The 25847-nt window shown below is 42.1% G+C and overlaps 1 protein-coding gene across 2 annotated transcripts in view; it reads right to left on the bottom strand.

Annotated features, from left to right (window-relative positions):
• ADCY7 (adenylate cyclase 7) overlaps positions 1 to 25847 on the bottom strand; it is a 601636-nt gene that overhangs the window by 336806 nt on the left and 238983 nt on the right. The window lies entirely within an intron of this gene.

The raw sequence follows: 25847 nt of genomic DNA, 5'->3' as shown, positions 1-25847 counted from the left end.
TTAGGTTTCTGAAAGACAATCCAAGAATGGAGGATATCAAACATTTAACTTAGGTTTCAATAATGGTGTGATTAGGGAATGAGCCATGTCCCAGAGAGAAGGTAGCACGAGGGCCATCTGGTAGGGACAAGAAAACTTCTATAAAGTAGCTGGTTGACAGGGTTTGTTGGAAGCCATCAGGATTGGGTGATTCTTTGGATATGAGTGTGGTAAGTTCCAGAGTTGTGCATGCAAGAAGCATAACATTCTGCCTCCTTGAGTCTTCTGCTTAAATTTGGATTATACAATCAAGTTGATCTGGCTCAAACATTGGTTATGAAAGGGCATGAGATGTGATGTTGGTTTTGTAGGTACTTTGTGCTGATGGCATTGAGGATTCCGATTAATAAACAAGCAAGACCGGATACCCTCTTGGATGATTAGTGCGCTACACAAATCATCATGACATAACAAAATAACATTACTTGATTCTGTCTGCTATTGGTAGCCAGTGAACGCCTGGGAGAGCTAAAGTGAAGCATGTTCATACTTCAGATTTGGGTAAAGTCTTGCTGCTTGATTCTACAACCTCTCCAACTTCTGGATTTTGTTTTTGAGCGCATTGGTGTAGACTATATTGCAGTATTAAGGCTTAACAACGATAAATGCTGGTACATTCAACACATTGTTTTGACTGTGGGGGGAGGATTCTTATTAGCATCATAATTTGGTGGTTCTGTTGAGATTTCGTGTGAGATTAAGAGGACAGTCCATACCTCAAAGGTTTTTACTGGCAGGCGCTGTATTTGGGATGCAAAACTACAAATGTGTCCCTAGTGCAGAGTGGGTTCCTACAACAGGAATCCCAGGTCTTAAAGGAAGAAATGCCTCAAACCAAAAAAGAAACAACTACTTTTAAATATATCTAATGTGAATAATCAAAAATAAATGTATCCAATAATATGTGTATTCATAAATCCAATTATGACCTAGATACAGAATTTCTTGATAAGAAATATTGTTATGTACCCTGGGAAATATCTGAAAACCTAAAAACAGTAAACACACTCATACCAATGCACTCGTTCAGAAAATACTTAAAAAATGTGACAAGGACAAGACAAAGTCAAAAGAAAACAAGGGAAATCACAGTGCAAAAGGTATATATACTGTCCCTAACCGGACCATCCGGTCTCGCCTATTATGCTCCAACAAGGTTGTAATAAACCAATGTACCCAGCTTCCTAATCCGCAAGTGCTTATATGTTAAGGAAGTCCTTTATGTCCCTTGTATTATTTCTTCACTCAGAGCTTCTTATATATAGATCCCCTTCCTTTATATAGATCCTCCTTCGCATCGTTATACTTGGGGGAAAAAAATTCCATCCGATGCTGTATTTGGGATGAACACTAGTCCTTTGTGCCATATCATTGGGATGATTTCAACTGGGTTGATTCGAGTTACGTGATTTTTGGGTTTCAGATGGTTCAGTTGGAGGTAATTATCCTTTTATTCAGTAGTACATGTGTTTAAAGACATGATTTAATTTGCTTGAGTCCTTACTGATTATGAGGCGAAGCAGAATCTCATCTTCAGAAATATGAATTTGATGTTCTGAAGTAAGAGAAACTGGTCCATTGTAAAGAGTTGAGGGGACAGAGCCCAGTAGAACCTCACATCTAAGATTTTTTTTCCCCAAAGTACATGCACTGCTATGGATTTGGGAGGAGTGTTGAGTATCATTGGAAAGCAGACTAGATGCAAGAGAGGTAAGTAGCTCTACTATATTATCTCAGATACCTGTTTCAGATCCTCTACCAGGTCTAAACCCTCCTTGACTGCCATGAAAATCAGTTTCCATAAAGTCCACAGTGGACGTCTGATCTCTTTACTCCTGCAGCGATTAATTGAAAGGCTCCTGAAATGAGCAATTCTGAGACACCACTATGAACGAATATAATAATGTTCTCTATTTTGCTTACTTATTTATTACATTCATTAGCCATGCACACCCTGAAGTGTAAGCCTCTTCAGGGTGCCAAGTGGTAGGCTAATGGTTACAGAAATGGAGGGAGAAGGTGAAAGTATTGGGCAGCAACACTGTGGCACCTACTCACAAAAAATTGCAGATGATGAAAAATATGTAGTTATATGGGCCCAATGGTTGGTAACTATTGCTGTGTGATAAACTCCAAAGCCTTCCGTATTCTATCTCCCTCCTCCGCCTTGTCCTTAGCTTGTCAAGCAGTTCACAATATAAAAAACTGAGTTTTTTGTTTGACCATATGCTCTAACTACAGAATGTCCTTCTGGATCTCATGAGTAGAAAAACAGTAGACTCATTGTAGAGGTAACAAAGCACATTAGAAAACTGAAACACAAAAAAACATACAAAAGCTATTTAACCGTCTCCCTTTACACAGTGACCTATAGTTACTATGTGCTTTCCGTGACACTGATCATCAGATTCTGAAACAGGAAGGGTGCCTAACCACAGGAGAGGAAACACTGTGCACATTGAAATTTCATGTGCTTTCACAACAAGATGGCAGAGACGCCTAAATTGGGGCCTGATTACAAGTGCCCCAGAAAATTGTAATCCCTCCGAAAACTCCAGTGCAATTATAAATGCTACGAGGTTTGTTGTAAAACCCGCTAAATTTCAGCAGCGCAAACCTCCTGGAATTTTACAAGGGGAAAATACTTTGTAATTACCAGGAAATGCATGTTATTCCCCAAAGCTTTATCTCACCTGATACATTTGGTTTTAGATTTTATTGGGTGCAATAATTATCTCAACTGACACGGCGCAATCTTATGCAGGCCCTTAAAGTTAAGTGAGTTCCAGACAACAGTGTTTATATGCTAGTACACAGACAATGGTGGTACATCGTAGAACAGCAACATAACCCAACATGACCCAGATATTATTGCCTCATAAGGATCTTTGCAGTTTGCACTCCAGCCACTAAAATGATAACCTAGCACTTTCTATTATTTTTTACTTCTACCCCTCCGGATCATTTTGCTCAACCACTACTGAATATCACGCTAACAGTCACCTTCAGATCCAATCAGTTAGATTCAATTCGAGCACCAATCGATCACCAGCCACTCCCTGCAGCATTTAACAACAGCCATTCCCTACACTACTTACCAACAAGCCACTGCCTGATTTATCCAACCATAAATATACCATTCACCTCATATTCACATCCACCGTTATTACCAATTTGTGTAAAGGACAAAATCACAACACAGATTCATAAACGCCAAAACCTCCTTACCATTAGCCACAAAAACACTCATCACTAGGTCACACACTGAGCACAAACACAAATCCACTTGATTAGTGCCGAAAGTTCTGACCGCCCAGTCACCACAGAATTCTAGGTCACCCATATGACAAGTTCACAGCCAGTTCACCCTCTGATAAATAACTATTTGATTCTGATGGAACACAGCCTTAGGGCCTGATTTAGATTTTCGCAGAAGGGGAACTCCATCACAAAGGAGTACCCTTCCGGCCAACATAATGATACCCCACCAGATTTAAAAGATGCTGCATCTTTGGTGTAGATACTCTATCTTTGTTAGACTCCTCCGACAGCCCGATGGCGTAAGGGCCTTCAAAGGCTGACCTGTAAGCCCACAGATCTAATTTAGATGGGCAGACATAGAGGTCAGTTTTCAATGCCCATCAATGCCAGGAAAGCCCTGGCAGTAAGAGGCAGTAAATATTGCAAAATGCCCAGTTTGCCATGGGAGATATCCCACACACTGCCGGGTGAGAGCCCACTGTGCATGTGTGCTTGGCCGGTCCAAGACGGCCAGCCAAACACACATGAGCACTGAGGGGAGTGCTGGGCACTTCTCTCCATCCCTGTCACGCCATGGCCCCCACACCCCCACTTTAAAAATAATACGATAATAAACATAGTTTATTAGTTTTATTGTTAAAGGTTTGCAGCTGCTGCTGCAAAGTGAAGGTGGCTGTGAAATGAGTACCACAAAAGGAAAGGCAGACAGGAGGAGAATGTCTGCCGCTGGGGGGGAGGGAACCAAGTGACTGGGTGGGGGAGCAATAGGACGACTGCTGTGGGAGAGGATGGGTGGGGCAAAAACAAGTAGCAAAGAGAGACAGAGGACGAGCGATAGAGGTGTCGAGTGTGGGGGCCAGCACAATGAGTACCACAGCCTCCAGCAGTCTCTGGATCCTGATTATGCCGGCAGCTGGTTTGAGCTTTTCAGGAAGCTTGTAGTGACATCACCGGCCACGAAAAGCTAGAGAGAGCAAGAGAGAGAAATTACTTCTCTCTTCTTCCCACTCTACTTTTATTGATCTAGTGAAAAATTGAGGATCATTACAAAAGCCCTAACTTACTGACTTAGTGTGGAAATTCTGGAGCATTTGATTATTTGCATATAATAGTCTATTATTGGCCGAGCCACTCCATTTTCGTCAATGATGTTTCTCAAAAGTCCATTCTTCTAATATTATATCTATATGGAACTTGAACTTTATCAATAAGAATGATAGTTATGTAAATTAATTGATCAATTCTAGTATATCTACAGTATACAAAGCACTAGTATGGATTTAATTTAAAAAGAAATGGCCTTTCATTTTCATAAAATAACTGGACATGAAATGAGCCCTGTACATGATTCTAATGTTTTAACATCACGAGAGTAGAAAACTGGCCAGCAAAACTGTGAGTCTGCTTCAGGATTTGCATTAATGTGTTTATTCTTTTCGATAAAAAATAGGAATTTTCTTTTATATTTCCATATATCAAAAACAAGATGGGGGCACAAGCAAATACGAACTGTTGAATGCTGATCCATAATTCTGACAAAGGGGTATGGTTAGCACACCCTCCCTAAAACTCAACAACACTGTTCTCCCATTAGTTCATTGAGAGACCCTCCTCTCTTTTTACTGATACACTGAGGTGGACAGTCGGATCTGTGTAGTCTTAGGGTTATATACAGCTGAGCACACTACATAATTAAAGAGGAACACTACAGACCTGCGTTAGAGCATGAGTGCCCTTTCACAAATTCTGGGGTCCAATGAATCATTTCTTCTCAGTTCTAAGGGGGTGAAGAGTAACAAATTTCAGTTTCCTCACACAGTTTATTTATAACCCAAATATCACATAATAACATTCGGAGTCAGTTCATAAGGTTAACTGGGTTTATTACAGACTCGAGGTCAACGTTACATAAATGACTCAAAACCATAGTATAGACATATAATATCACTAAAGGAGAATTAAAGTGTTGCACAATGTTAAACCCAGTCAGCATATACATGACTAAAACTTCTATTGCAACGGTACAAAAGATTATGAAAAGCATATGATTCTTAGTGCCAGATGTATCAAAGTCCTGGTTTGCATTTCTTAAATGGCGAATTTTAAAAAAATCGCTAATTGAGAAATGCAAGAAAAGATGAAAGAAAATATTGAATCACCAATAGCGATTTGTTAAAATTCGAAGTCGCTATTAGGGAATCGGACTCCATTCATGCCCATAGGTGCGAATGGTATTGCTTTTCCAAATTTGCAAATTCCTGTTAGGAATTCACAATTTAGGTAATGCAAATCCAATGGGGCTGGGGGCCTAAGGCCCCCTTTGCTGCACCCCCCTCCCACAAAGAAATAGTGCCCATGTAAAGCGCACATATGCCCTATGGGCATGTGTGCACTACATGCCATTCTTAAAAATGCATTTTCAGTGCATTTTTTAAAATTGCACATGGTTACCACCAAATTTTAATTTTTGGTAATTGCATTTCCTAAATGCCCAGTTCGCATTTAGGAAATGCATGATACATGTGGATAGGAAATTGCAAATAGGAATTCCCTGTTTGCGATTTCCTATTTAGGGAATCCCAATTTGTGATTCCCTAGTCAAAGTCGAAATTTTAGGGAATCACAAAAAATTGCAGTTCCCTAAAGTTGCACTGCACTTCTTTTCATACATCGTGAAAGGCGATTTTGTATTTACAAACGGTGGATTTTACCGATTTGCACCGTTTGCGAATGCAAAATCCTTTGATACAACGGGCCCTTAGTCACTAAAATCAAACTCTCCTTCCTAACCATTTAAACTAAACTCTAATCATCTTGATACTAACAATATTTGAGAAAGGTCTGCAAACAGTAATTCAGAAGAATATTCTGTCAAGAGAGGTGTGGTGGCATGAAGCCGTATAAGGTCTATAGCTCAGAAGGGTCCGTGCAGCTCTAAAGATAGGGAAGGGTTTGAATCTTCACCAACTTAACCCTCCTTAAATTACGATTTCCCAGAATAATGACATCACAGTTGAAGTTTCTCAAATGAAACCCTAATTAAAATTAATTTGAAGTTACAATTTCCAACCCCTGATACATCGCACCTTGATACTCTTCGGTCTCAGCAATTTCAAAAGAGTTACGACTGCCAAGCTTCCAAAACACTCCACTCTTCGTCCTTGCATAGTTCACCCCAGGCTTTCTACCCTTAAAACGTTAGTCCCAAAAGATAATCATAAAATGTTGATTATATGCTATAAATAAAGAAGAACTCAAACCATATGCTTTGTAGTGCAGGAACTAAAAGAATCCTATTAAAATGTATATAAAATGTGGCCAACATATTGGGACCACTAGAAAATGGTCCCCCCTTCACGATCGTTTTCTCCAGAGACGTAGTGGTACAGCAAAGCTACACTCTTTCACTCGTATCCGGTCCTCCTATACTTCCTAGCCCAGGAATTCCATTAAAATTTGACCTCCAGGAACACTATTGCTATATTTATTTGAATACACTTTAAATTTCTATTAAGGTGTTCACTTTTCCATAAGTTCACTTTCTGTGTGAAAAATAAGTAAACACCTTGAGTTTACAGCCATTACAGTGTCCATGTCTGAGTATTCACTTCCGGTGCAAGCTGGGCCCCTTATAAGAACAGTTAAACACAATGGTCTGTCAGAAAGAGGGCGAGTCTTGCAAAACTCCCATTGCTAAAAGAGGGGAAAGAAAGAAAAAGGAAGGAGTTTGCTTCTGTGGGTCCCTTAAACAAGTGATGGAAAAGGTTAGCTTCTGAGGTTCTGCTGCTTTTTGTTACACTCGAAGCACACATCCTGTTATCTAACAGATTATCAGTGGGTGTGCAGCTAGGCCATTCCACATCAAGCTAAAAACACGCTGCTGCACTGGACATCAACCACACAAGCCTACTTCCCTAGCAACGGTTTCAAATCCAATTTCATTCTGACAAAGAAAGCAAGCAGGCATTGCATGCAAAAAAGTTGCCATTAAGTGTTTGTTTCTACACAGCGCAGTTCAAAAATAACACTGACTCATCTAATATCATTATTTAAAATGCTGAAATATACTCCCCAGTACAAGTGGATGGATACTTTGCACAAAAGCAATGCATAACAACAATTTCGTTTCGTATGAATTGTCCTCTGTGAAGTCTCTAGAAGTGATTATAAGGGCACATAAGGGGCCATAACCAGGGCGTAGTTGAGGGACGTGCAAACCTCCCAAAGGGCCTCGTTTAATACAAAGCCAATGAATAAGTGTGAGATATGGAAGACTCCGGCCCCCTAATCACATTCTGCAAGGCGGGATCATTTTGTGTTATGCCACCTATAAGGATATAGATATATCTAAGGTAATTATAGCTTGCGCCTTCCCTAAGCCCAGCTAATTATTCCACATATTATATCATTGATGAGCATCTTTGATATTATCACTGCAACATTTGCAATAAAGTTATTGATAAGAAAACTGTGCATGGCAAGAGCACAAGTTATAGCTACCTTAGGGTGTGAGTTATAGTTACCTAATATAACTCTAACTATAACTGCTGAATTTCTATTGTTTTGTACGAGTAAATTCAGAACCTAACTATACTGTCCCTAACTATGATGTTCCTGTATCCTTTGTTTGTTTTCAGTGAATATATATATATATATATATATATATATATATATATATATATATAATCAGAAGCCTCAGTACAGGCTTCAACCACCTTGAACCCAACACATGCACTCATTCTGTTGTGAGACCTGCCCCCTAGTCCCAGGCATTTGGGAAAGATCCTGAAGGTGCTCTGCCAGCCCAGCTATGATTCCGTGGGCAGAGCCAATGCAGCCCGCCGCATTTCCTTGCAGCTCTGCTTTAGATCCATTGATGTGGGCCACATCCCCGACGCAGGACTATGCCGGACAGCCCGCAGTCTTCTCAGAACCACTGCTGGTTGATGCATTCTTGATGCAGGCCTTTGCATCAAAACCCCCTTGTCAATGGCATCCTCGATGACAGCGCAGGACTCTGCTGGCAAATCCCACAACTTCCTCTGAACAATCGGTGCACAATGCATCTTCCATGCCGGACTGCTCATCACAAGCACCTCATCAATGCAGGACCTTTAATCACAGCCTTGAAGCTCCTTGTACTGCCGCAGTGCGACACATCCTCAAAGTGGGATCTCGAAACACTTCACAGCCAGAATTTAAGGTACTCTTGTTCAGTGTCTAAGCTGGTCCCTGTATCCGGCCCATGCTCCATCGCAGTTGGCCTGAACTTGTCACTTTGTCCCAGTCTGGCATGACCAGATAACCCAGGAGGGTGCTTTGTGCTTCTAAGTACTCTTTTTGCCTAAATGTTTGAAATTGAATCTCTCCTGTTCTACTGATTGCATTTTTGTCATTTTCATGTCAAATAATTTAATAATTTTTTTTTTTTTTTCTTAATTGGTGCAGACTTTTCTTGTGCTGTATTTTCACTTCCTTGCTGGTTTAAGTGCTGCATAAATACTTTACACATTGCCTCTAAATTAAGCCTGCCTGCTTTGTGCCAACCTATCAAAGGTTACGCACAGGTTAGTTTGGGATTTGCTTGTGCTTCACCCTAACAGGGACAGTGGATCATGCTTGAGTAGGTTCCACCCCCCTCAACCTGTAACCCAATTTCCAACACAAGGTTTGCAGCTCTTTGTGATGCAGGTCAGGTCTACTGGAATTATGTGAGAGAGGAGAACCAAATTATACATCCGAGTTGACTAAATTATTCTACATGAAAACACGAATTATGCAGCACTATGTGCCAAATTTTGTGAGATTATTAATTCATCCTTTAGTCATTTTTACATAAATCAACACTGTCTGGACAAATGTTTCACCACATTAGACATTTTTTAACACACCATTGCAGCAATAAGCGGTCAACCATTGTGAAGGCCCTTCCACTGCTTGGCAAAATGTGTTGCTGTGCTTTTTAGTAACAGTTGGTGTGTCTGAGCTTGAAACAATTTTTTTTCTAAAATCTACAAAGTATGCAGCAGAGGATGGGCTATGAGGCGAATGCAGACAAACCCGTAATCAAGCGGAAGACACTGCAGCCTCAGATTGGAATGATTGCAGTGGCCCTGGAAGTAGTGTAATCTGTGTTTGGATGGCAAGCAGCACTTAATTTGTGCTTGTTGTTTCCGGTGCGGGGCACCAGCACTTATTTTTTAGGGCTGGCACTTATTTTTCTGCCTCAAGCATTTACTGCGAGTAAAAGACACATACGGGAAACACGTAGAAGAGAAAAACGAAAAAGTGTCACAGTGGGAGAAAAAAGAAAGCTGCAAGAGTGAGCTGAAGGGACAGGGAGTGGCTGTAAATAGATTGAAGAGGCCTGAGATGACTTCAGCATTACGCTGCCTCAGTTTTCCGTGTTCGCACATATAATTGCAGCACCGCATTTTTAAGAGGAGGGCTTTGGGCACCGGCACGTTTTTATTTATGAATTAAGCACTATTGGCAAGGAGGCAACAGGCTGGAAACAAAAAGAGCTGTTAATAAAGGGTTGCCTCACTGTCTGCTAAGAAGCAAATAAGTTCATGATAATGTCTGCTAATAAGCTTTGAGGAAATAATGACAGTCATTTTTAAAGAAAAAAACGAAAATTTTTGGGAGTTTCACCTGAGATGTAGAATTCCTAAACCTTTCCACTACGACGTCTCTGGTGACCAGGCACTGCGAGGCACAGCGAGACACACAGAGAGAGCGGTAGGTCGCTCACACTGCTTGCAGTGCACCTTGTTTGTGGATGTACAGATCAGTGACGTTACCAGATGGAACAGGTTGAAAAGGTCATTTATAAACCAAAACAAAGGCATAGCAATACAATATAAACTTGCAAGTCCTCACAGGACAAAATATTATTTGAAACGCTAAGGAACAGAACACGACCTAAATTAGAGTACACCACTTGCCATGGACTTTTAGGGGAAAAAAACTGCCCCCTCCCCTTCTAGCAGTGACGTGGAGGAATGAAAAAGTGTGACACTGACCAAGTAAATTCAAAGCCAGTTTCCCAACCATGTAGATATTATGAGTGCGAGAATAGGTGTCTGATGAGACTGCAGAAAAAAGACAGTCGGTAAGGGCCATGAGCCTGCTACACCTGAATAAGTGCAACGTAGCAAGTGCCACCTTTGACAATGCTTGAGTACACAAATGCAATTAAGTACAGTAATAGTACATAACCTGTTGTTGGGGCAACACCTTCTGGTTGGATGAGGTGAGGCCCTAGCCAGGCAGAACCTACCACTCCATCAGGGGTGGGTAATTACACTCGCTTTATAACCTGTGCTCACCCTTGGGTAGCTGGACACAGAGCAGTCAGGCTTATCACAGGCGCAATGTGTAAAACATTGGCACAGGACTACCACACAACAATTACACTGAGTGTCACAAAAGAGACTTCACGTGAGGTGTAGTAAATAAAGTTTGTATTCAACACACATATTAATTAACACAACATTAACATCATGTAAATATGGGCATCAATCACATTTAGAAATATAACTAGTGGTACTAGGCCCAATGTGTCAATATGACATCAGCAGCATGTACAAGTAAGAAAAAATAATACCTTCCCTCCCAGCACCCTCATGCGGGGCAACCACATTGGCAGCACGATACCTACCCCAGCGATCACCCCCATTTCAATATCAAACAGTTATTGGATGTATCCCGGCTCCCAATGATAGGAGCAAAGTGTACAGGGAATATCAACACTTTTAAGATAGCTCCACGCTCTAGGCCGTACAGGTAAACTTCAATGTCAACTGCAATAGTAAACAATGTGCATGGCACCCCCGCCGTGTGGTGTAGTCAATCGTAGGCAATCACTCCCACGCACTCACTCGGCACCGCTCCATGGTGCCATGGATATCAGGCAGGCTAGTATACACACACTCACACACACTCGCTTCCAGCACCCTAATGCGGTGCTCTGACATTCAGCAGGTAAGTTGTCAATGAGTTCACAGACCCCTCTTGGACCCAAACCTTCCTTCAACCAATTCCCACCCTCAACAGCTGGAGATATAGTAACGTTTCCCTGATTCTAGGCCGATCGCGGCTGGTGGTTACACTTATTCAGGATCCTGGGGCGAAGGAGGGGGGGAGAAACCAGTGAATCCCCTTGCTATCAACAAGACACTTATGCGTGTTGTGGTACCACAATGAAGGGTCACACTCCTTGAATGCGGGCAGTACTTTGAAGGCTCTGCAGCAGGCAATTACAGTCTCCAGATGTAAAACTTAGTTCTATGCTTTCACCACTGCTTCTTGGTGGACTCTAACAGACACTGCTCTCCAGATGACACAGGTAGAAGGTATAGGTCCCTCACAGGAGGTCTTTGATGTCTCTGAGACCTCCATAAAGAAAAGGGGGCAAGCCAACAATCCCTTGGAGAGCACAGTTCAGAGTGCCACATTGCAGCAAGCAGTTTTCTCAGGCCAGCCATAATGCAGGAAGGGTGCGGCCCCTTCCCAGTGCAGTAAATACTCCTGTGCACAACAGATTTCTCTGGCACTGTGCACCAAGCAGTTCAGAGTCTCTGTCCCACGTTCCTCTAAGTGTATCTCTAAGTTACTGAAGTGTGGTACTCCTAGATATACTGAAGTGTGCCTCTGAAGTTGGGGGTGGCTCTGCGGGTTCCCCTTTGAATCACAGATGTCTCTCCTAAATTTTAGTCCTGTCTGATATGGGGCCGAAGTTCTTAACCTTTAGTGGGGCCATTATCCGGCTCTGAGAGGCCAACTTACAAAACCTCTCCCTCCAATTCAAGGGATACCCATGCCCTGCCTTCTGCCTACCACCTGTTCTGCCCTCCAGGGGGTGCTCTAGGTTTAGCGAAAAGCCTACTCAGGGTTGGCCAAGGTGAGGGAGATGCCACCCTGAGCGCAGGTGCATCTCCTAATACATGCTGGTCATTCTACTCAGGTGATTGGCACACTCAGGGCAGCGTCCTCCTTATAGTCAGGGCCATACCTGCCCCAGGTATATGGGGTACTTTTTTACAGGGCACTCCTGGTATGGCACCTCAACCAATCACGTAAACGCCCATCCTGGCATGGGTAGGAAGGGTGCAAGCACTTTCCCACAGCAGTACATTGAAGAAGGGCCCAGAGTCGTTGGGAAACACAAGGAGAGTCAGCAAAAAACAGGGAGAAAAAAGCAAAACGTTTCAGGGAAATCCCCTAAGAATGGCCATGTGCAACACCTGTTCAATTGCAAACCTGCACAGGTAAAAATGAGTACATACGTAAACCACAAGCTGTAATGGAGGTGCTGTTTACCGATAGTGAACCTAGGCTATTTCCTCTACCTAGATTGTCCTTCTGTCAGTCTCCTTCCTTGAGTCCTCCCTTGCTACAGGAAGTGACGACAAAGCAAATTGCATGGTGAAGAATACTCGTCTCTATCTCATCCTATCCCAAAAGTCTTAATCTTTGGGCCAAAATATGTACTAAGGGAATCCACCAATGGACTTGCCCAGAAACAGATGGGAGAACTTTGTGGCTACTAAAGTGACTGCCTAGAACCTTTTTTTGTGGTCTTGTATAAAAAAGCCTTCCGTGAACTATCAACTTATATTTCAGCATCTTGAAGCTGTAATTGTGGATATTAACTTTACTTTTAATGCTTGAGACTTTGCAAAGGGTATGAATGCCCACTTAAAATACCAATACAATACTTTCTGTTATAATATATCAATATCTGGTTATCTATAAGGGGAGGCCAAAGTCTGTAGGCTACAGTGGAACATTTGAGGCAGTAGTTTACCTCTACAGTACAAAACACTGGCTCAAAATGTGTGTGACACTGGAGACCACCAGTTTCTCTTCAAATTCGGACACCTCAGGCTTTAACATCAAAGTTTAAGATCAAATTCTTAAGACTTATGGAAATCTGCTTCTTAACAGAAGCTAGAGGTTTAGGTCGGAGTATCACAGCATTAACCAAACATAAGCTGAATATGCAGTCTCTGGGCTTGGAAGCACAACAATGTATGGAAGCTTTTTTAGTGGCCTGATGAGAAAGCTTTTTAGTGGCATTGCTGGAGAATTTCCTCTGAGGTGTAGTTGACTGAGCCTTCTTGTAGTATGGCAGTGAGAACCTTGTAGTTGGTTAGGCTGGAAGGGCCCTACTTTTGATATGGCTGGGAGAGGCTTATTGTTTTGCATGGCTTGAACAGCTTTCTTGTGCTAATTGGGGGAGCCTTCTTGCTGCACGGCATAGGGAGCCCACTTTTCGATATGGCTGGGAATCTTTCCTTCGGTGAATTGCCTGGGAAAGACCTCTTGCTAGTGGGGCTTGGGCAGCCTTCCTATTGGGACAGCTATCATGTTGGTGTAACTGAGAGGCTAAACTTGGTGTGGACCTTGTTCTGTTACTCCTTTCTACATGCACCAAGGTTCAGACCAGCTATTTACTCCTTAGACAACACCACAAAGAAATCCTACAACATCCTTAGTGTATTGGGCAGCACTGATTTATTCCTTAGCCTGTATGCTATCCAACATTGTAAAACCAGACATTTATTCCTCTGCCGGATTTTTGTCACAGAATGTTCCTGCTCTGCAACTCATTCATCCAACCCATACCTGCCTTAGGAAATGCTACGAAACACGAGCCTTGTGAATAATATCTGAGTAATGGGATGTTTTCTTTTGAATTCTGGTGGTGATTTTTTACATCGTATTCATCTCTTCTGAGAATTAAAAGGCCAGGAGGAATTCCTAAAGATTCCGGGACCATGAATGACTGATCCTTCCTTACCATTCCATAAGCTTTAGAGCCTGTATGTGGTGACAGTCGGAAAACCAGGGAGCCTAATCTCATTAGTGAATAGGGAAACAATGTTTCTCTGACAAGAAACAATCATTTTTACTAGAGTACCTTCACCTGAAAGACTTTTATGTGTCTTGAAACCATAATTTGGATCACTGTTGCTTTATAGAGGGATTTATAAACAGAGCAACATGATCTTGTGACAAACTTAACAAATTTAGCAAAGAAACTCCCAGAGAGGAAACTGTAACATCTGCTACACAAAATGTCTTTCACAATTTACAACTCAGAGCTCATGAGCATATGAACCCTCTTAATTCAAGCCTTCTTCACTAGAGTACTTCTCCTATTGGCTACCCTAAAGTGCGTGCAAACCTCTTTGAACATTGGATTAGTGATCTCAGCTCGCCATTTCAGGCATTAAGTTTGACAGTCCACTGCTTCCCAATGTACAGGGCGCTTTCGTTCTCGCATAGTTCCACAGGCAAAGGGTTCAATGCACAAGGTCCATTGTCAGATTCCATCAACAGGTTAAATGAAGCAATGTCTGACTATGACCTTGTACAATATTATCGGAAAATGGATTAGTGGGCTAGAGTACCAGAATAGCTTATCAAAACCTCTTTTGACAGAAATATCATGCCCTATATATTGTTTACAAAAATATCCATCCACTGGAATTAACAATAGAAACTCTACACCCAATGGGGCGTTATTTTTGTAAGTAATATTTAGGACACAATGTTTTTGTCAGATAATATAAGGGATAAAGTACCCCCTGCCTTACATTATAAGGATACTGCAAGTCACCCATGAGTTTCAGAACCATATAGAGGAATGGGTCTGTGTTCCTTTATAAGGTTACAGAACTCCAAGTTGTCTTGCAATATCCTTATTATGAACACCAGGGGCTACTTTATGCCCTATAATATAGGTCACACCATCGCTTTTCCCACAGACCACTTAAAACCTTGGTGCTCAGCCCTTTTCATTTGAAAGAGCGAGCATGTTTGCAAACATTAAGAATAAGAATAAAACCTCGAGTGCAAAATTAAACACGTCAAACACTTGTTAGATATTTCTTGCAAACCGATATTAGAAATAGTTCAACACCAGTACGTTTTTTCATTTAAAAATAAAAAGAAGCTGTACTAATTCGGCATGCTTAGAAACATGTAAAAACATTCTAGCTTTTCTCTAAGGAGTGCAAAAAATGCCATTCTCTCTGTTTGTCATTGTAAGCTATTAAAATAGAGCAGAAGAAAGAAAGAGTATGCGGAGAAGTATGGGGCATGGAAAGCAAGAACACAAAGAAATGGGAATTGCATCAGGGAGGTGCAGGGCCTAGTATCAGGAGCCCCTTAACAGATAGTGAAGGGATCGAACAAAAGTTCCATAAGTTCTTTCAGGATCTCAAAGCAGGGGACTTATCTTGTAACACTGAGAAGCTTGAAAGGTGACTGAGAAGCAAGCTTCCACCTGGGCTAAATATAAAACAGCAGTTCTTAAATCATGAGGTCACAGGGGAGGAGATCCTGAATGCTGTCAGGAGGTTAAAGAGAGGTAAAGGAGCGGACCCCGATGGGATTCCCAAAGAAGTTGATCTTATTCTCACAAAGGAAGTGGCCCCCAGACCGGATTCGATTGTTCAATTCCATTTTACTAAGTAGGTCACCCATACCGGAGTCTTGGAATGAGCCAACAAATAGCCTGACACTGAAGCCTGACAAAAATCCAGCTGAGTGCCAGAGCTACCGTCCCATCTCTTTGCTGATGAATTGTGAATGCAAGATTTTTGCTGGTATTCTGGTCTCACGATAAAGCGGGATGGTGGGAGGTGTTATACACCAAGATCAAAAGGGCTTCCTTCCTGGAAGATATCTACAGGGGTTGAATCATTCACTGATAAGTGCCATACATTTAGCAATAGCATTAAAGACTCAATTGGCTATTACAACACCTGATGCATCCAAGACGTTCAATGGAGTAAACTGGGAGTACTTAATGGCTATCACGAAGCATTTTGGGATAGGGGACTTCAAGTTCAAAAGGACTTTATTTGGTTATCAACCAACAAAGTTCATTGTAAAAACATATTCCTCACAAATAAATATAATAATACAAGAAACAGCACTGATGCAAAAGGGTTTAAAAGCAACCAATTAAAAAAACATTTCGTTCACAAATCACGTGGAGCAGTTGGAAAATCCTAGTTTTAAAACTTGCAGTCTCTGGAATTATGTGCAGATATAGCCATAAAGAATGAACACATAGAAGGCAATACATAAAACTACAGCTTGTATTAAAAAAGGGCTAAAATAAGATACTAGTGAGTAATACTGCGTCAGTCAGGGAGCACGATAAAATAGCCTACCTGTTAACTAAATAAATAATTCAGTGCGCTGAAGGTGGCGATCTAGAGCACGCTTACGCCATCCATTGGCCAGATACCGGCTCACAGCAAATAACACAGGGGTGGAAGTATCACTCCTTAAAATACTTAGAGCAATTACATGTCGGGTGATCCCATATTTAAACACATTGGCCGGATCCACTTCCTGTGAAATCCCAAATACTCAGGGGGGGAAAAAAACACCTATTCGAAAGTTTTGTCTAACAAACGGCATGCAGGGCACAGAATGTCCGCCACTGGCTTGCGAAAGAGTTCAGTGGTAGTGTGTCAAATCAAAATCACACATATAAGCTCTTGGACTGTTGTGGTCCAATAATGTCAAGAAACAATTCAAAGCCCGGTAAGATTTTAAAATGAAAAACCTTGCTGGCCCAATTCCCTTTACCGGTATTAACATACTGTTTTTGGACATCTAACCAATAGTGATTCTGAAATTAATCAATTCCTGTTTTGCTGATGGTTTGGGGATCTTGCCACCATTTCTGGAAGCCTAGCTTCCCTAGCCAAATAAACACACATTTTAGCCACGGAGCCCTCATGGCATCTGCATCAATTCGTTAACGGAATCCCTATAGTCTAATAGCTGCGGGGTGTACCATAGGCAGCCCAATGTAGCAGCGGCTTCAGAGCAAACAAGTCCGAAATTCTTTGGATGTCGAGGTCAGGAAAAAGTGGAATCAGGGGAGTGCTGACAGGAACTGAAACTAGTTACCTGGGAAAGTTATTTTCCACAATGCCAAGGTTTGCATGTCAGCACAACCTCAAACCTTGCACCGGAGGTAGGGCACTATGGGCTTTTGTAGAATATGCTTCCAGGCCGGGGAGATCAAACGAGAGTTCCTCCTCCAATGGAGACGAAGAACGGCATCACCTCTGAGCTATATCATTAGCTTGCTTTTCTTAAGTTGCAGTTTCACCTGATAATTTGACCCCAGGATAATCAAATGTATGTGCTCTTTCAAGGGTTTCCTGCTCTGATAAAGCACTTCTTGGTAGCACTGACGACAAACACCATGAATTTTGTTTTCGCAGCATTTAACTCTAGACCTCTTTTTCTTTTTGCAAAAACCCATGAACTTATCAATTAAAATCTGGAGACTAAAGGAGGTTTTAGAAATAAGTAGGGTAGTCATCCGCAAAGAGGAGGATAGGCACCTTATTGCCATTTAGAGCAGGGGAATCATTCCTGCAATCCATCATTTCGCTAACCACATAATTTATATACAGGCAGAATAAAGCTGGAGCTAGGACACATCCCTGGAGCATGACCTATGAGATTGGAACGCGGTCTGTTATCTCCCTAGAACTTCCCCACTGGACCTGTGCGTAGTTCTTTTCATGCAGTCCATCAATGAGATTTACCAGGTTCCCTGGGCATCCATATCTACCAAAACTCTACATAGATTTTCCTAGGGGACAAGATCACAATCAGCCCTAAGATCTACACAGCCTACATAAAGAATTTGTTTTAGCAAAAATAAGTATTTCCAGTATAGTAATGAGAACCTAAAGACCTGATCAGAAGTGCTCGTTTTTGGGCGAAACCCGACTTGAAGTGGCGATAAAATGTAATCTGTTTCAACCCAATTTAAGAGTCTCTCAAGCACTTGTCTTGCAGAGATTTTCTGTAAGATGTCAATGAGACTGATAGGCCTAAGGTTCGCTGGAACACCAGGATTGCCTTTTTAATAGACTGGGATGACCTCTGCTGCTTTCCAGGAATCTGTGAACTCCCCCTCTGCCGCCACAGCATTAGACAGCAAGTTGAGCTAGCTAGCCCAAATTAAGGGTTCAGACTTGAAAAGATCTCCGGGAATTTTATCAAGCCAAACCAATTTCTTTTAGCCTTATCCAGAGCATTTTTATAATATCTTCTAGCCTCAGAGATCATAATCTGTTCGCAGCTTTTAACAGTTGTTTGCAATGACTTTTTGGCTTGCTTAAGGTCTGCGTCAAACCAATTATCCACTTTCAAAGAAGATACCCCTTTATTACCAATTTCTTTATTAAAAAAAAAAAAAAGATAACCTGTAGCTGGATTAAAAAAGAACTGTGGACCTCTAAAATGAGGATAATGTATCTGGGAACATCTTCAAACGTAGACAGCGAGGCAATAATTAAACCATAAGTCTCGGACTGGGCTTTAGGATCCGATGCAACCTTTGGCCAAGCTACTCACCAGTGATTATTAGACATCAGAGAGTCAGGTACCACAGTATAATTCACACCACTGCTCTAGATAAATCTTTGCCGTAAAGTAGTGTCACAAAAGCATTGGGGTCGCTATCTGGTTGAAATTCCACTTTCATATCCTGCAAAAGGGACCAAAGCCAAACATCTAGGAGAACATGGTCGATGACACTTGTATATGCACCTCCTTTAAATGTAGGTAACCTCTCACAGTCAGAATATGCATAACTGTTGCACGCCCTCAAGTCTCAACCAACAGATATGGAAATAAACTGTAGGGCAGAGCTCATCAGAGTATGATGATGCTTCCTGGTGATGTGGGAGATATTCCAGAGTCCATGCTCCTGTTCCATTATTTCTCTTATTAGGGGTCAGAGTTCAAAAGAGGTACTAAAGTCCCCAGCAACTAAGACCTTAGCATCCAGCTGAGGCTTCTCAATGAACATATCTAAAAGAGTTAAAACAGGGGATTCACTATTAGCTGGTACAGACCTTACATAAACATTAAATATCACTATTTTTAAGCCTGACCGAAAACCAAGTGAGATCCAGGACCAATATCAGGACAATCCACCTCTAATGCGGTATGCGAGCAGCATATGTCATTTTTAACTAAAATCAGGAATCCACCACAGACTTTACCAAGTCTCCCTGGTGGCTTAGCCTCCACATTATAAGATGTGTACTGATTTACACCACCCTGCTAACGGCCCAGGTTACCTGGAGCAGGTAGACAATATAACTTATCCGCTCAGAATCAACTAATTTATCTTTGACCTCTGCCACATTCCAGGAGATTTATGAAATACTATTTTTGGTTATTCAAGGATAAAATGCGGTTTGAACCCTCAACCTGAGTTGCACTGTTGCTGCTGAAATCAGGGCACCATCTATGTTATTATCACTTGGGAGGGGCACAGACATATCTTTGTCTGGCAGCGGAGGGCCATCATTGATTAACAAATGCCCACCAGAAGCACAGTTGTTTATCATATTGTGAGCAGACTGCTGTAGTAGCCAGTCAATGTCATCCAAACAGAGTGCCCCAATCCCGGTGTCCCCTGGTGGTGCTGGTGTTTAAAGGGGTAACCAGGTCAGTTGGGACTGGCCTAGTGGTGGCCTAGTGGTGGGGGAGATATCGTAAGCCTCATTCCGGATGCAGAAGTGCCAGTAAGATGGGAGGTCCGTAGTTCAAAACTTATAAGGTTCTCACTAGTCAATGTAGCACATATGTAGTCCAGAGATGTTGGGTCATTCAGACTAAAGTTTTTTGTGTGCTCGATGTGTCAGAATAACTTTAGAAAGGCAAATGTGTATGGTCCTACACCAGTACACAACCTTATTAATTAGAGATTCTGTGTTCTCCCCTGCTCCAAAGACTTAGATGCATTCATCATTCATCATGTAAATTACCCATTTGGGGTTGGAGCCCTGACTGGAGTGTAGTGTGTTACCCTGTGTAAAAAGGCGTTGTCCATGCAAGCGATTGGTGTGAGTCATATCACGAGCCCTAGAAGGGGAAGTGTCATTTGGGAGCCTGTTAGGGTGAGCACTAACAAACCTAGAAACAGATAAAACAACAGGTGGCCTATTCAGTTGGAATTCTAGGAATGGCTTTGAAAGGCAACTCTTGTGGTAAAACTGACACCTGAGAAATAAAATTGCCAGTTCTCATGGAGCCCAAATAAGAATGGTGATTAGGGCAACATGGGCAGTGTCAGAACCAGGATTAAGATGGTCAACTGTGGGCTTTATGGTAGGTGGTTTTGCCAACCATGTAGCCCATCTGTGGTCGCCCCTAAACACTTGCCACCTCCACAGGCACAGCAGCATTTGTTAGCTTGAATCCTAGCAATCTGAGACGACAAAGAAATGAGCAAACTTTTTAAGTCATTCAATTTGGCATGTACAAAAGAGAGGTCATTGCAGTCATTAGCTTCCTGGGTTTTGGCACAAAGGACCTTTTTTGGAATCAAGTCCTTCACAAGTGTTATTTGGGTTTGGGCATTATGGAAAATTATAGCAGATTTATACACTTCCTAAGTGTTAGCCTCAATTAATGCTAAACATGAAAATCTATTTGAGCAAGGAGCATTGGATACACCAGCAATTTTAGGAGACAGCAGCAGTGGACGCTTGAATGGCTGGTCAACTGAAGGACCAGGAAAACTACCCACCAACGGGCCAAATTTTGTGTCACTGCTCCCAGACCAAAACGCCGTGCTTTGAACAACAAAATCAATGTTGCTACTAGTCAAGCACAAACTGTTTGTAGCACAGGCAGCAGGTTAGGGGAGGCTCAAGTTCTTCCAAACATGTCTTGTACTTTTGCTGCAGGTGTTAGCCCAGTAATGGGAGGGGATTTGGTGTTTAGTATGGATTGCCCATCCTCAATCAGGAGTTCGGTAGCAGCAAGTGTAGACACATCAGTGGCATGAACAGTGACCTTACATGGTGGGCCCACACTATCCCTAGAACGTTTCCTAAATTTCTTAGCACTAGCCGGGCAACTGGAAATATCAATAGCTTTCTGTTTCACCATGATATACAACTGTAGAAAAAGCTGGTATCAAGCAAAAACCTAACGTGAGGAGAACCTCAAAGTAACATTGATGCCAAAAGCAATTGACGATAAGAAGATAGCAGCAGCTGGTCAAAAATAAGTAAATGAAAGGGGGATGGGGGGTCCAAGCCCAGCCCCTTCAGAGCTAAAACAGGCCCGTGTCCCTCACTGGGTTGTGCTGCAGGGCTTTTATAGTGCTATTGGAAGTGTGGCACATCTTCCTCAGGCCATTAACGGAATCAGGTGCAGTCAAGGGGTCTGCTGGGGGACGCAGTCCCACCCCAGCAGGTAAAAACAGTCAAAGCGCATCCAGCTCTGCATTGTGCTGCAGCGCTTTTATAGCACTTATGGAAGCCTAGCCCCTCCTCCTCAAGCTGGTAACAGGGTCGGGTGCAGCCAAGGGTCCTGCTGGGGGATGTAGTTCCACCCCAGCATGTCAAAGCAGTCAGAAAGCGCAATAGGGGACTTGTTTCTCAAAGTTATTAGACACCTTTATAGTTTCCCAAGGGACCGTGTGTTGGTGAATTACAACCTATTCTTTCTGGTTAAGATAGAAAGAGGGACCAGGCAGTGGTGTCCCCTTTCCCATCTTCTTTTTGACCTGTATATAGAACCTCTAGCTCAAAGCCTAAGAATGAATGGGAGAATTAAACCTGTTGCTGTTGCCGAATTCCTAAAGAAAATAGAGTTATATGCTGACGATTTGAAAATTTACACTTTGGAGGTACAAAGCACCATCTTACAAATAACACTAGAAGTAAGCAATTTGGAGAACTTTCAGGATATAAAGTCAATGAATCAAAATTAGAAGTAATGACTTGGAACTCAGACTGGGAGGGAGCTGAGAATAAAGAAGAAATAAGATACCTAGGAATAAGAGTTATGTAGAACTTGGAGGATGCCACAAGAGTCACTCTAAAGAGAGTCCGTAATGAGGTAGACAAGCTATTGAAAAACTGACAGAATCTGCCATTTATGGACAGATATATCTTGTAAAAATGTCCATCTTGCCAAGATTTACCTCTCTATTTGATAACATCCCACTTAGCTTCAACAAGAAAGAGCTAGCGCAAATTTAGAGGAGAATTTCCTCATTACTTTGAGGGAGTAGGGCCATATGGCTGTCCTAGAAAATATTTAGGAGAAGGATGGGTAAAAGGGGCCTAGCACTACCCGACATTCAGTTGTACTGCTGAGCATTTCAGCTGAAAAATTGTAGGATGTTCCTTCTCTGTCTGGACGAGTCATTAGCAGGAGGTATGTACAGAGCTGTGCTAGCAGGCCTACAGAGGGACAGATTCTCCTACAAATTCAATGTGTCAAAATTCTTTAAGAAAGTGCAGCTAAAGTGCTTCAATTTGGCTGCAAGTCAATGGTACAAGATTAGATTGTTAATAGGTATTCATTACTGCAGCAAACTATCACCACTATGGGACTCCTCAAGAACTCCTGAATGCATGGGAGATCGACCAGTGAGACCATTGAAAGAAAGTTGTATAAACAAGTGGGGCAGTGGAAGGAGATAAGGAGCTTTCATCAGACACCTGGGAGATCACTAAGGGGATGTTCTCTAGATTTAAATACCATCAAATGACCGCCTGGTTGGGAATCCAAAAGGTGGACACATCTAGAGACCCATGTAATGGAGAAGGAACTCCAGGACCCCCTCAAAAAGAAGAAGGAAGTAGTCCTGTAGTATCACCGCCTTGTAAACGTGGCAGAGGGGAGCATGAAAACACCTTATCTGCCTGGGATGGATACTTGCTGGACGCGGCTGAAGGAGTTATGGCAAGTATTGATAAACTTACTTTATTCAGTGGTGAAGCCTGCCGCGTTAAGGAGCAACACTTTTTTCACTCTCTACAGAGCTTTCTGGTCCCCCTTGCAACTGGCTAAAGAGAGCGATAATGTCAGATGCAACAGGTGTGGGGTTCAGGGTGTAGCCGATGTACACCAGTTCACCACCTGCCCTTCCCTCTTATAGGATTTTGCCTAAAAGTGGGTAAGGCAATATCAGACCTTTTCCGGAGTAACTGTGGAGGTAAGCCCCACTACAATGGTATTTGGTTTATTGCAGAAGGAGGGAGAGGCAGTTAAAATGGAACAGAATCAGACTAAATTAACCTTTTTCTGTTTCTCCTGGCAAAGAGAGAAATATGTAAGAAGTGGTGTCAACAGAGCCTCCTGCCTGGTGGGAGTGATGGAGCTCAGTTACATTGTTCTATAAAATGGATAAAAAAATTGAGGGGGAAGCTGGGAGTGCACAATCTTGGTTCTGGGGCAGCTGAGCATTGGTTGAGAGCAGCGGATGTGCCCAATGATTATATCTCCTAAGTCAGTAACTGCTGGAGAGGTACCACGTGGAGCCATACTCAAATGAATGCATGCTTCTGAGCCAAGGATGTGTACTTGGGGCAGCTATACTTACGAAATGGTGCTCTTTTGAGGTGAAACGAGGACCAAAAAATACAATGCAAAACGATATTAGAAACAGTTCAATACCAGTCATATTAAGAAAAAAAAGCTGCACTGGCTCTGAATGTGTAGAAACATGCAGAAAGGCTCTAGCTTTTCTCTAGCTAAGGAGTGTAAAAAATAACACACTGATTGTCATTGTATGCTATCAAAATAGGACAGAAGAAAGAAAAGCAACGTTTCAGTTTTGCTGCTTAAGTTATGCTCTGTGACCTCACCTGCCTTTCATCTCAGCTGTTACTTGTGGTGTGAGGCATTATGACATCAGAGCTTGACTGTAATAACTTAAGATAGTCACATTTTGGAGTCATTTATTTATTATGGGCTACTGGGTGCGTCACTGGTCACAGATCATATCTATAGGATGAAGTAGTCCTTGTTGACTATTATAAGGCTATTACAAGTCACCAAGGAGTTCCATGGCCCTATAGAGGAACAAGCCCTTTATAAGGTTATGGAACTCCAATATGACTTACAATATCCTTATCATGTACGGCAGTGGGTACCCCGCATAATACATGGTCACACCATCACCTTTCCCATAAATCACTTAAATCCTTGGTAAGTAGCCCTTCCATATGAAAGGCAGACCATGTTTTTAAACTGGAAGAATAAGAATATGATAACTGGTGCAAAATTCAGCACATCAAAAAAATTGTGAGCTGGTTAAAGACAAACGATATTAAGAGCAGTTAAATAGAAGTCAGTTTTTCCAAAAAATAAAAGTTGTAGCAGAAACATTCATATAGATTCTAAAGCTTCTATAATTTCCCAAGGAGTACAAAAAATAAACATGTTGCAATGAATATCAACTTTCTGCTTGGCACTGTAGAGTTAAAAAAAAAAACAGAGCAGAAGAAAGAAAAGTAACATTTCTCTGTGTTGCTTTAAAAGGCTGCTTGGTGACCTGACCTGCTTTTCACCTTGCTGCTGGCTCTGGCAGCTGCCACTGTGACCTCACAACTTGACTATAATAACATATTCGTGGAGTTCTGACATCTTTTCTTTATAATCAGCGACTGAGTGTACAACACTTCCCCGACTATAAAGGAATTAGAGACAGGCGCTTATACAGGGATTGCAGCATCCTATGTATTGTATCAAAATTAGGGACTGTCGAGTATACAGGGATTATAAAGTCCTATAAAAGAAAATGTCGGTAATGATATATACCACTCGTTTTGGGTTCTAAACAAAACTATTAAACACATAATTTTAACACAAGAGTGGACAATACCAAAAAACATTTAGAGAATATTTTGTGACTGCGGCGTCGGAACACGACAGTTTTCCTCGGTGAAAAAAGATAGGACAAACTCACTTCAAAATGTCATTGTATTTTTGGAACATTATAGTCATTATGATGTGGCTTGTATCATTCAGTTCCAAGGTCACTGTGGGCTACAGCTGGAGAAGCTCTCAGAGTACCAGGCACCAAAGATATCTAAGATTCTGTATTTGGTGGCGCTCCGAACCCTAACAACCCTCCTTCCTCTCACCACAGCATCCAAATTTTACAAAAGCACCCTCAAAGGCAAAATAATGTTTCTCAAAACAGGAAGCAGCAGTTTGCTTCATAATAAGGTTTGGGGCGCGGTAACCGAAAATCCCCATATTTGTGCTGAACACAGAGGAGGAAAGGGTGTGCGGGAGGATTCTGCTATGGGATTCGCAGCTCCTTCACTAATAGGAGGGCTTTTTTTTCGAACCACCCGAATGCAAATCAGACCTCTAAGGTATTACTTTCTAAAACTGGATCCTCGCCAGAGACATGCTTTCTAGTGCTTTATTTGTGCTGGTGATTGCAGGAGCTGGGCACCGGCACTCATTTTTGGGGAAGGGGACTTATTTTTCATCATGAGATTTTGACTCCGGTCAAGAGAGAGAAAGGACAAGAAAGCGACAGACAGGAAAACAGTGAGAAAGGGAGAAAGCAGGAATAGCAACGAGCGTTCAACAGTGAGATGAAGAAACGGAAAGTACAGAGTGGCCCGAGAAAGAGGACTGAGGGGGAGTCAAAGACCAAGCATCCTTGGTATTTTACAACCCGGCCATCCGGGAGCACCCGCGGAGGACTCCTATGGAAC

The sequence above is a fragment of the Pleurodeles waltl genome, chromosome 12 (assembly GCF_031143425.1).
Source record: "Pleurodeles waltl isolate 20211129_DDA chromosome 12, aPleWal1.hap1.20221129, whole genome shotgun sequence".
NCBI classification, from domain to species: domain Eukaryota; kingdom Metazoa; phylum Chordata; class Amphibia; order Caudata; family Salamandridae; genus Pleurodeles; species Pleurodeles waltl.
Note: the sequence above shows the minus strand (reverse complement) of the source record. Positions and strands in the feature narration are given on the sequence as shown.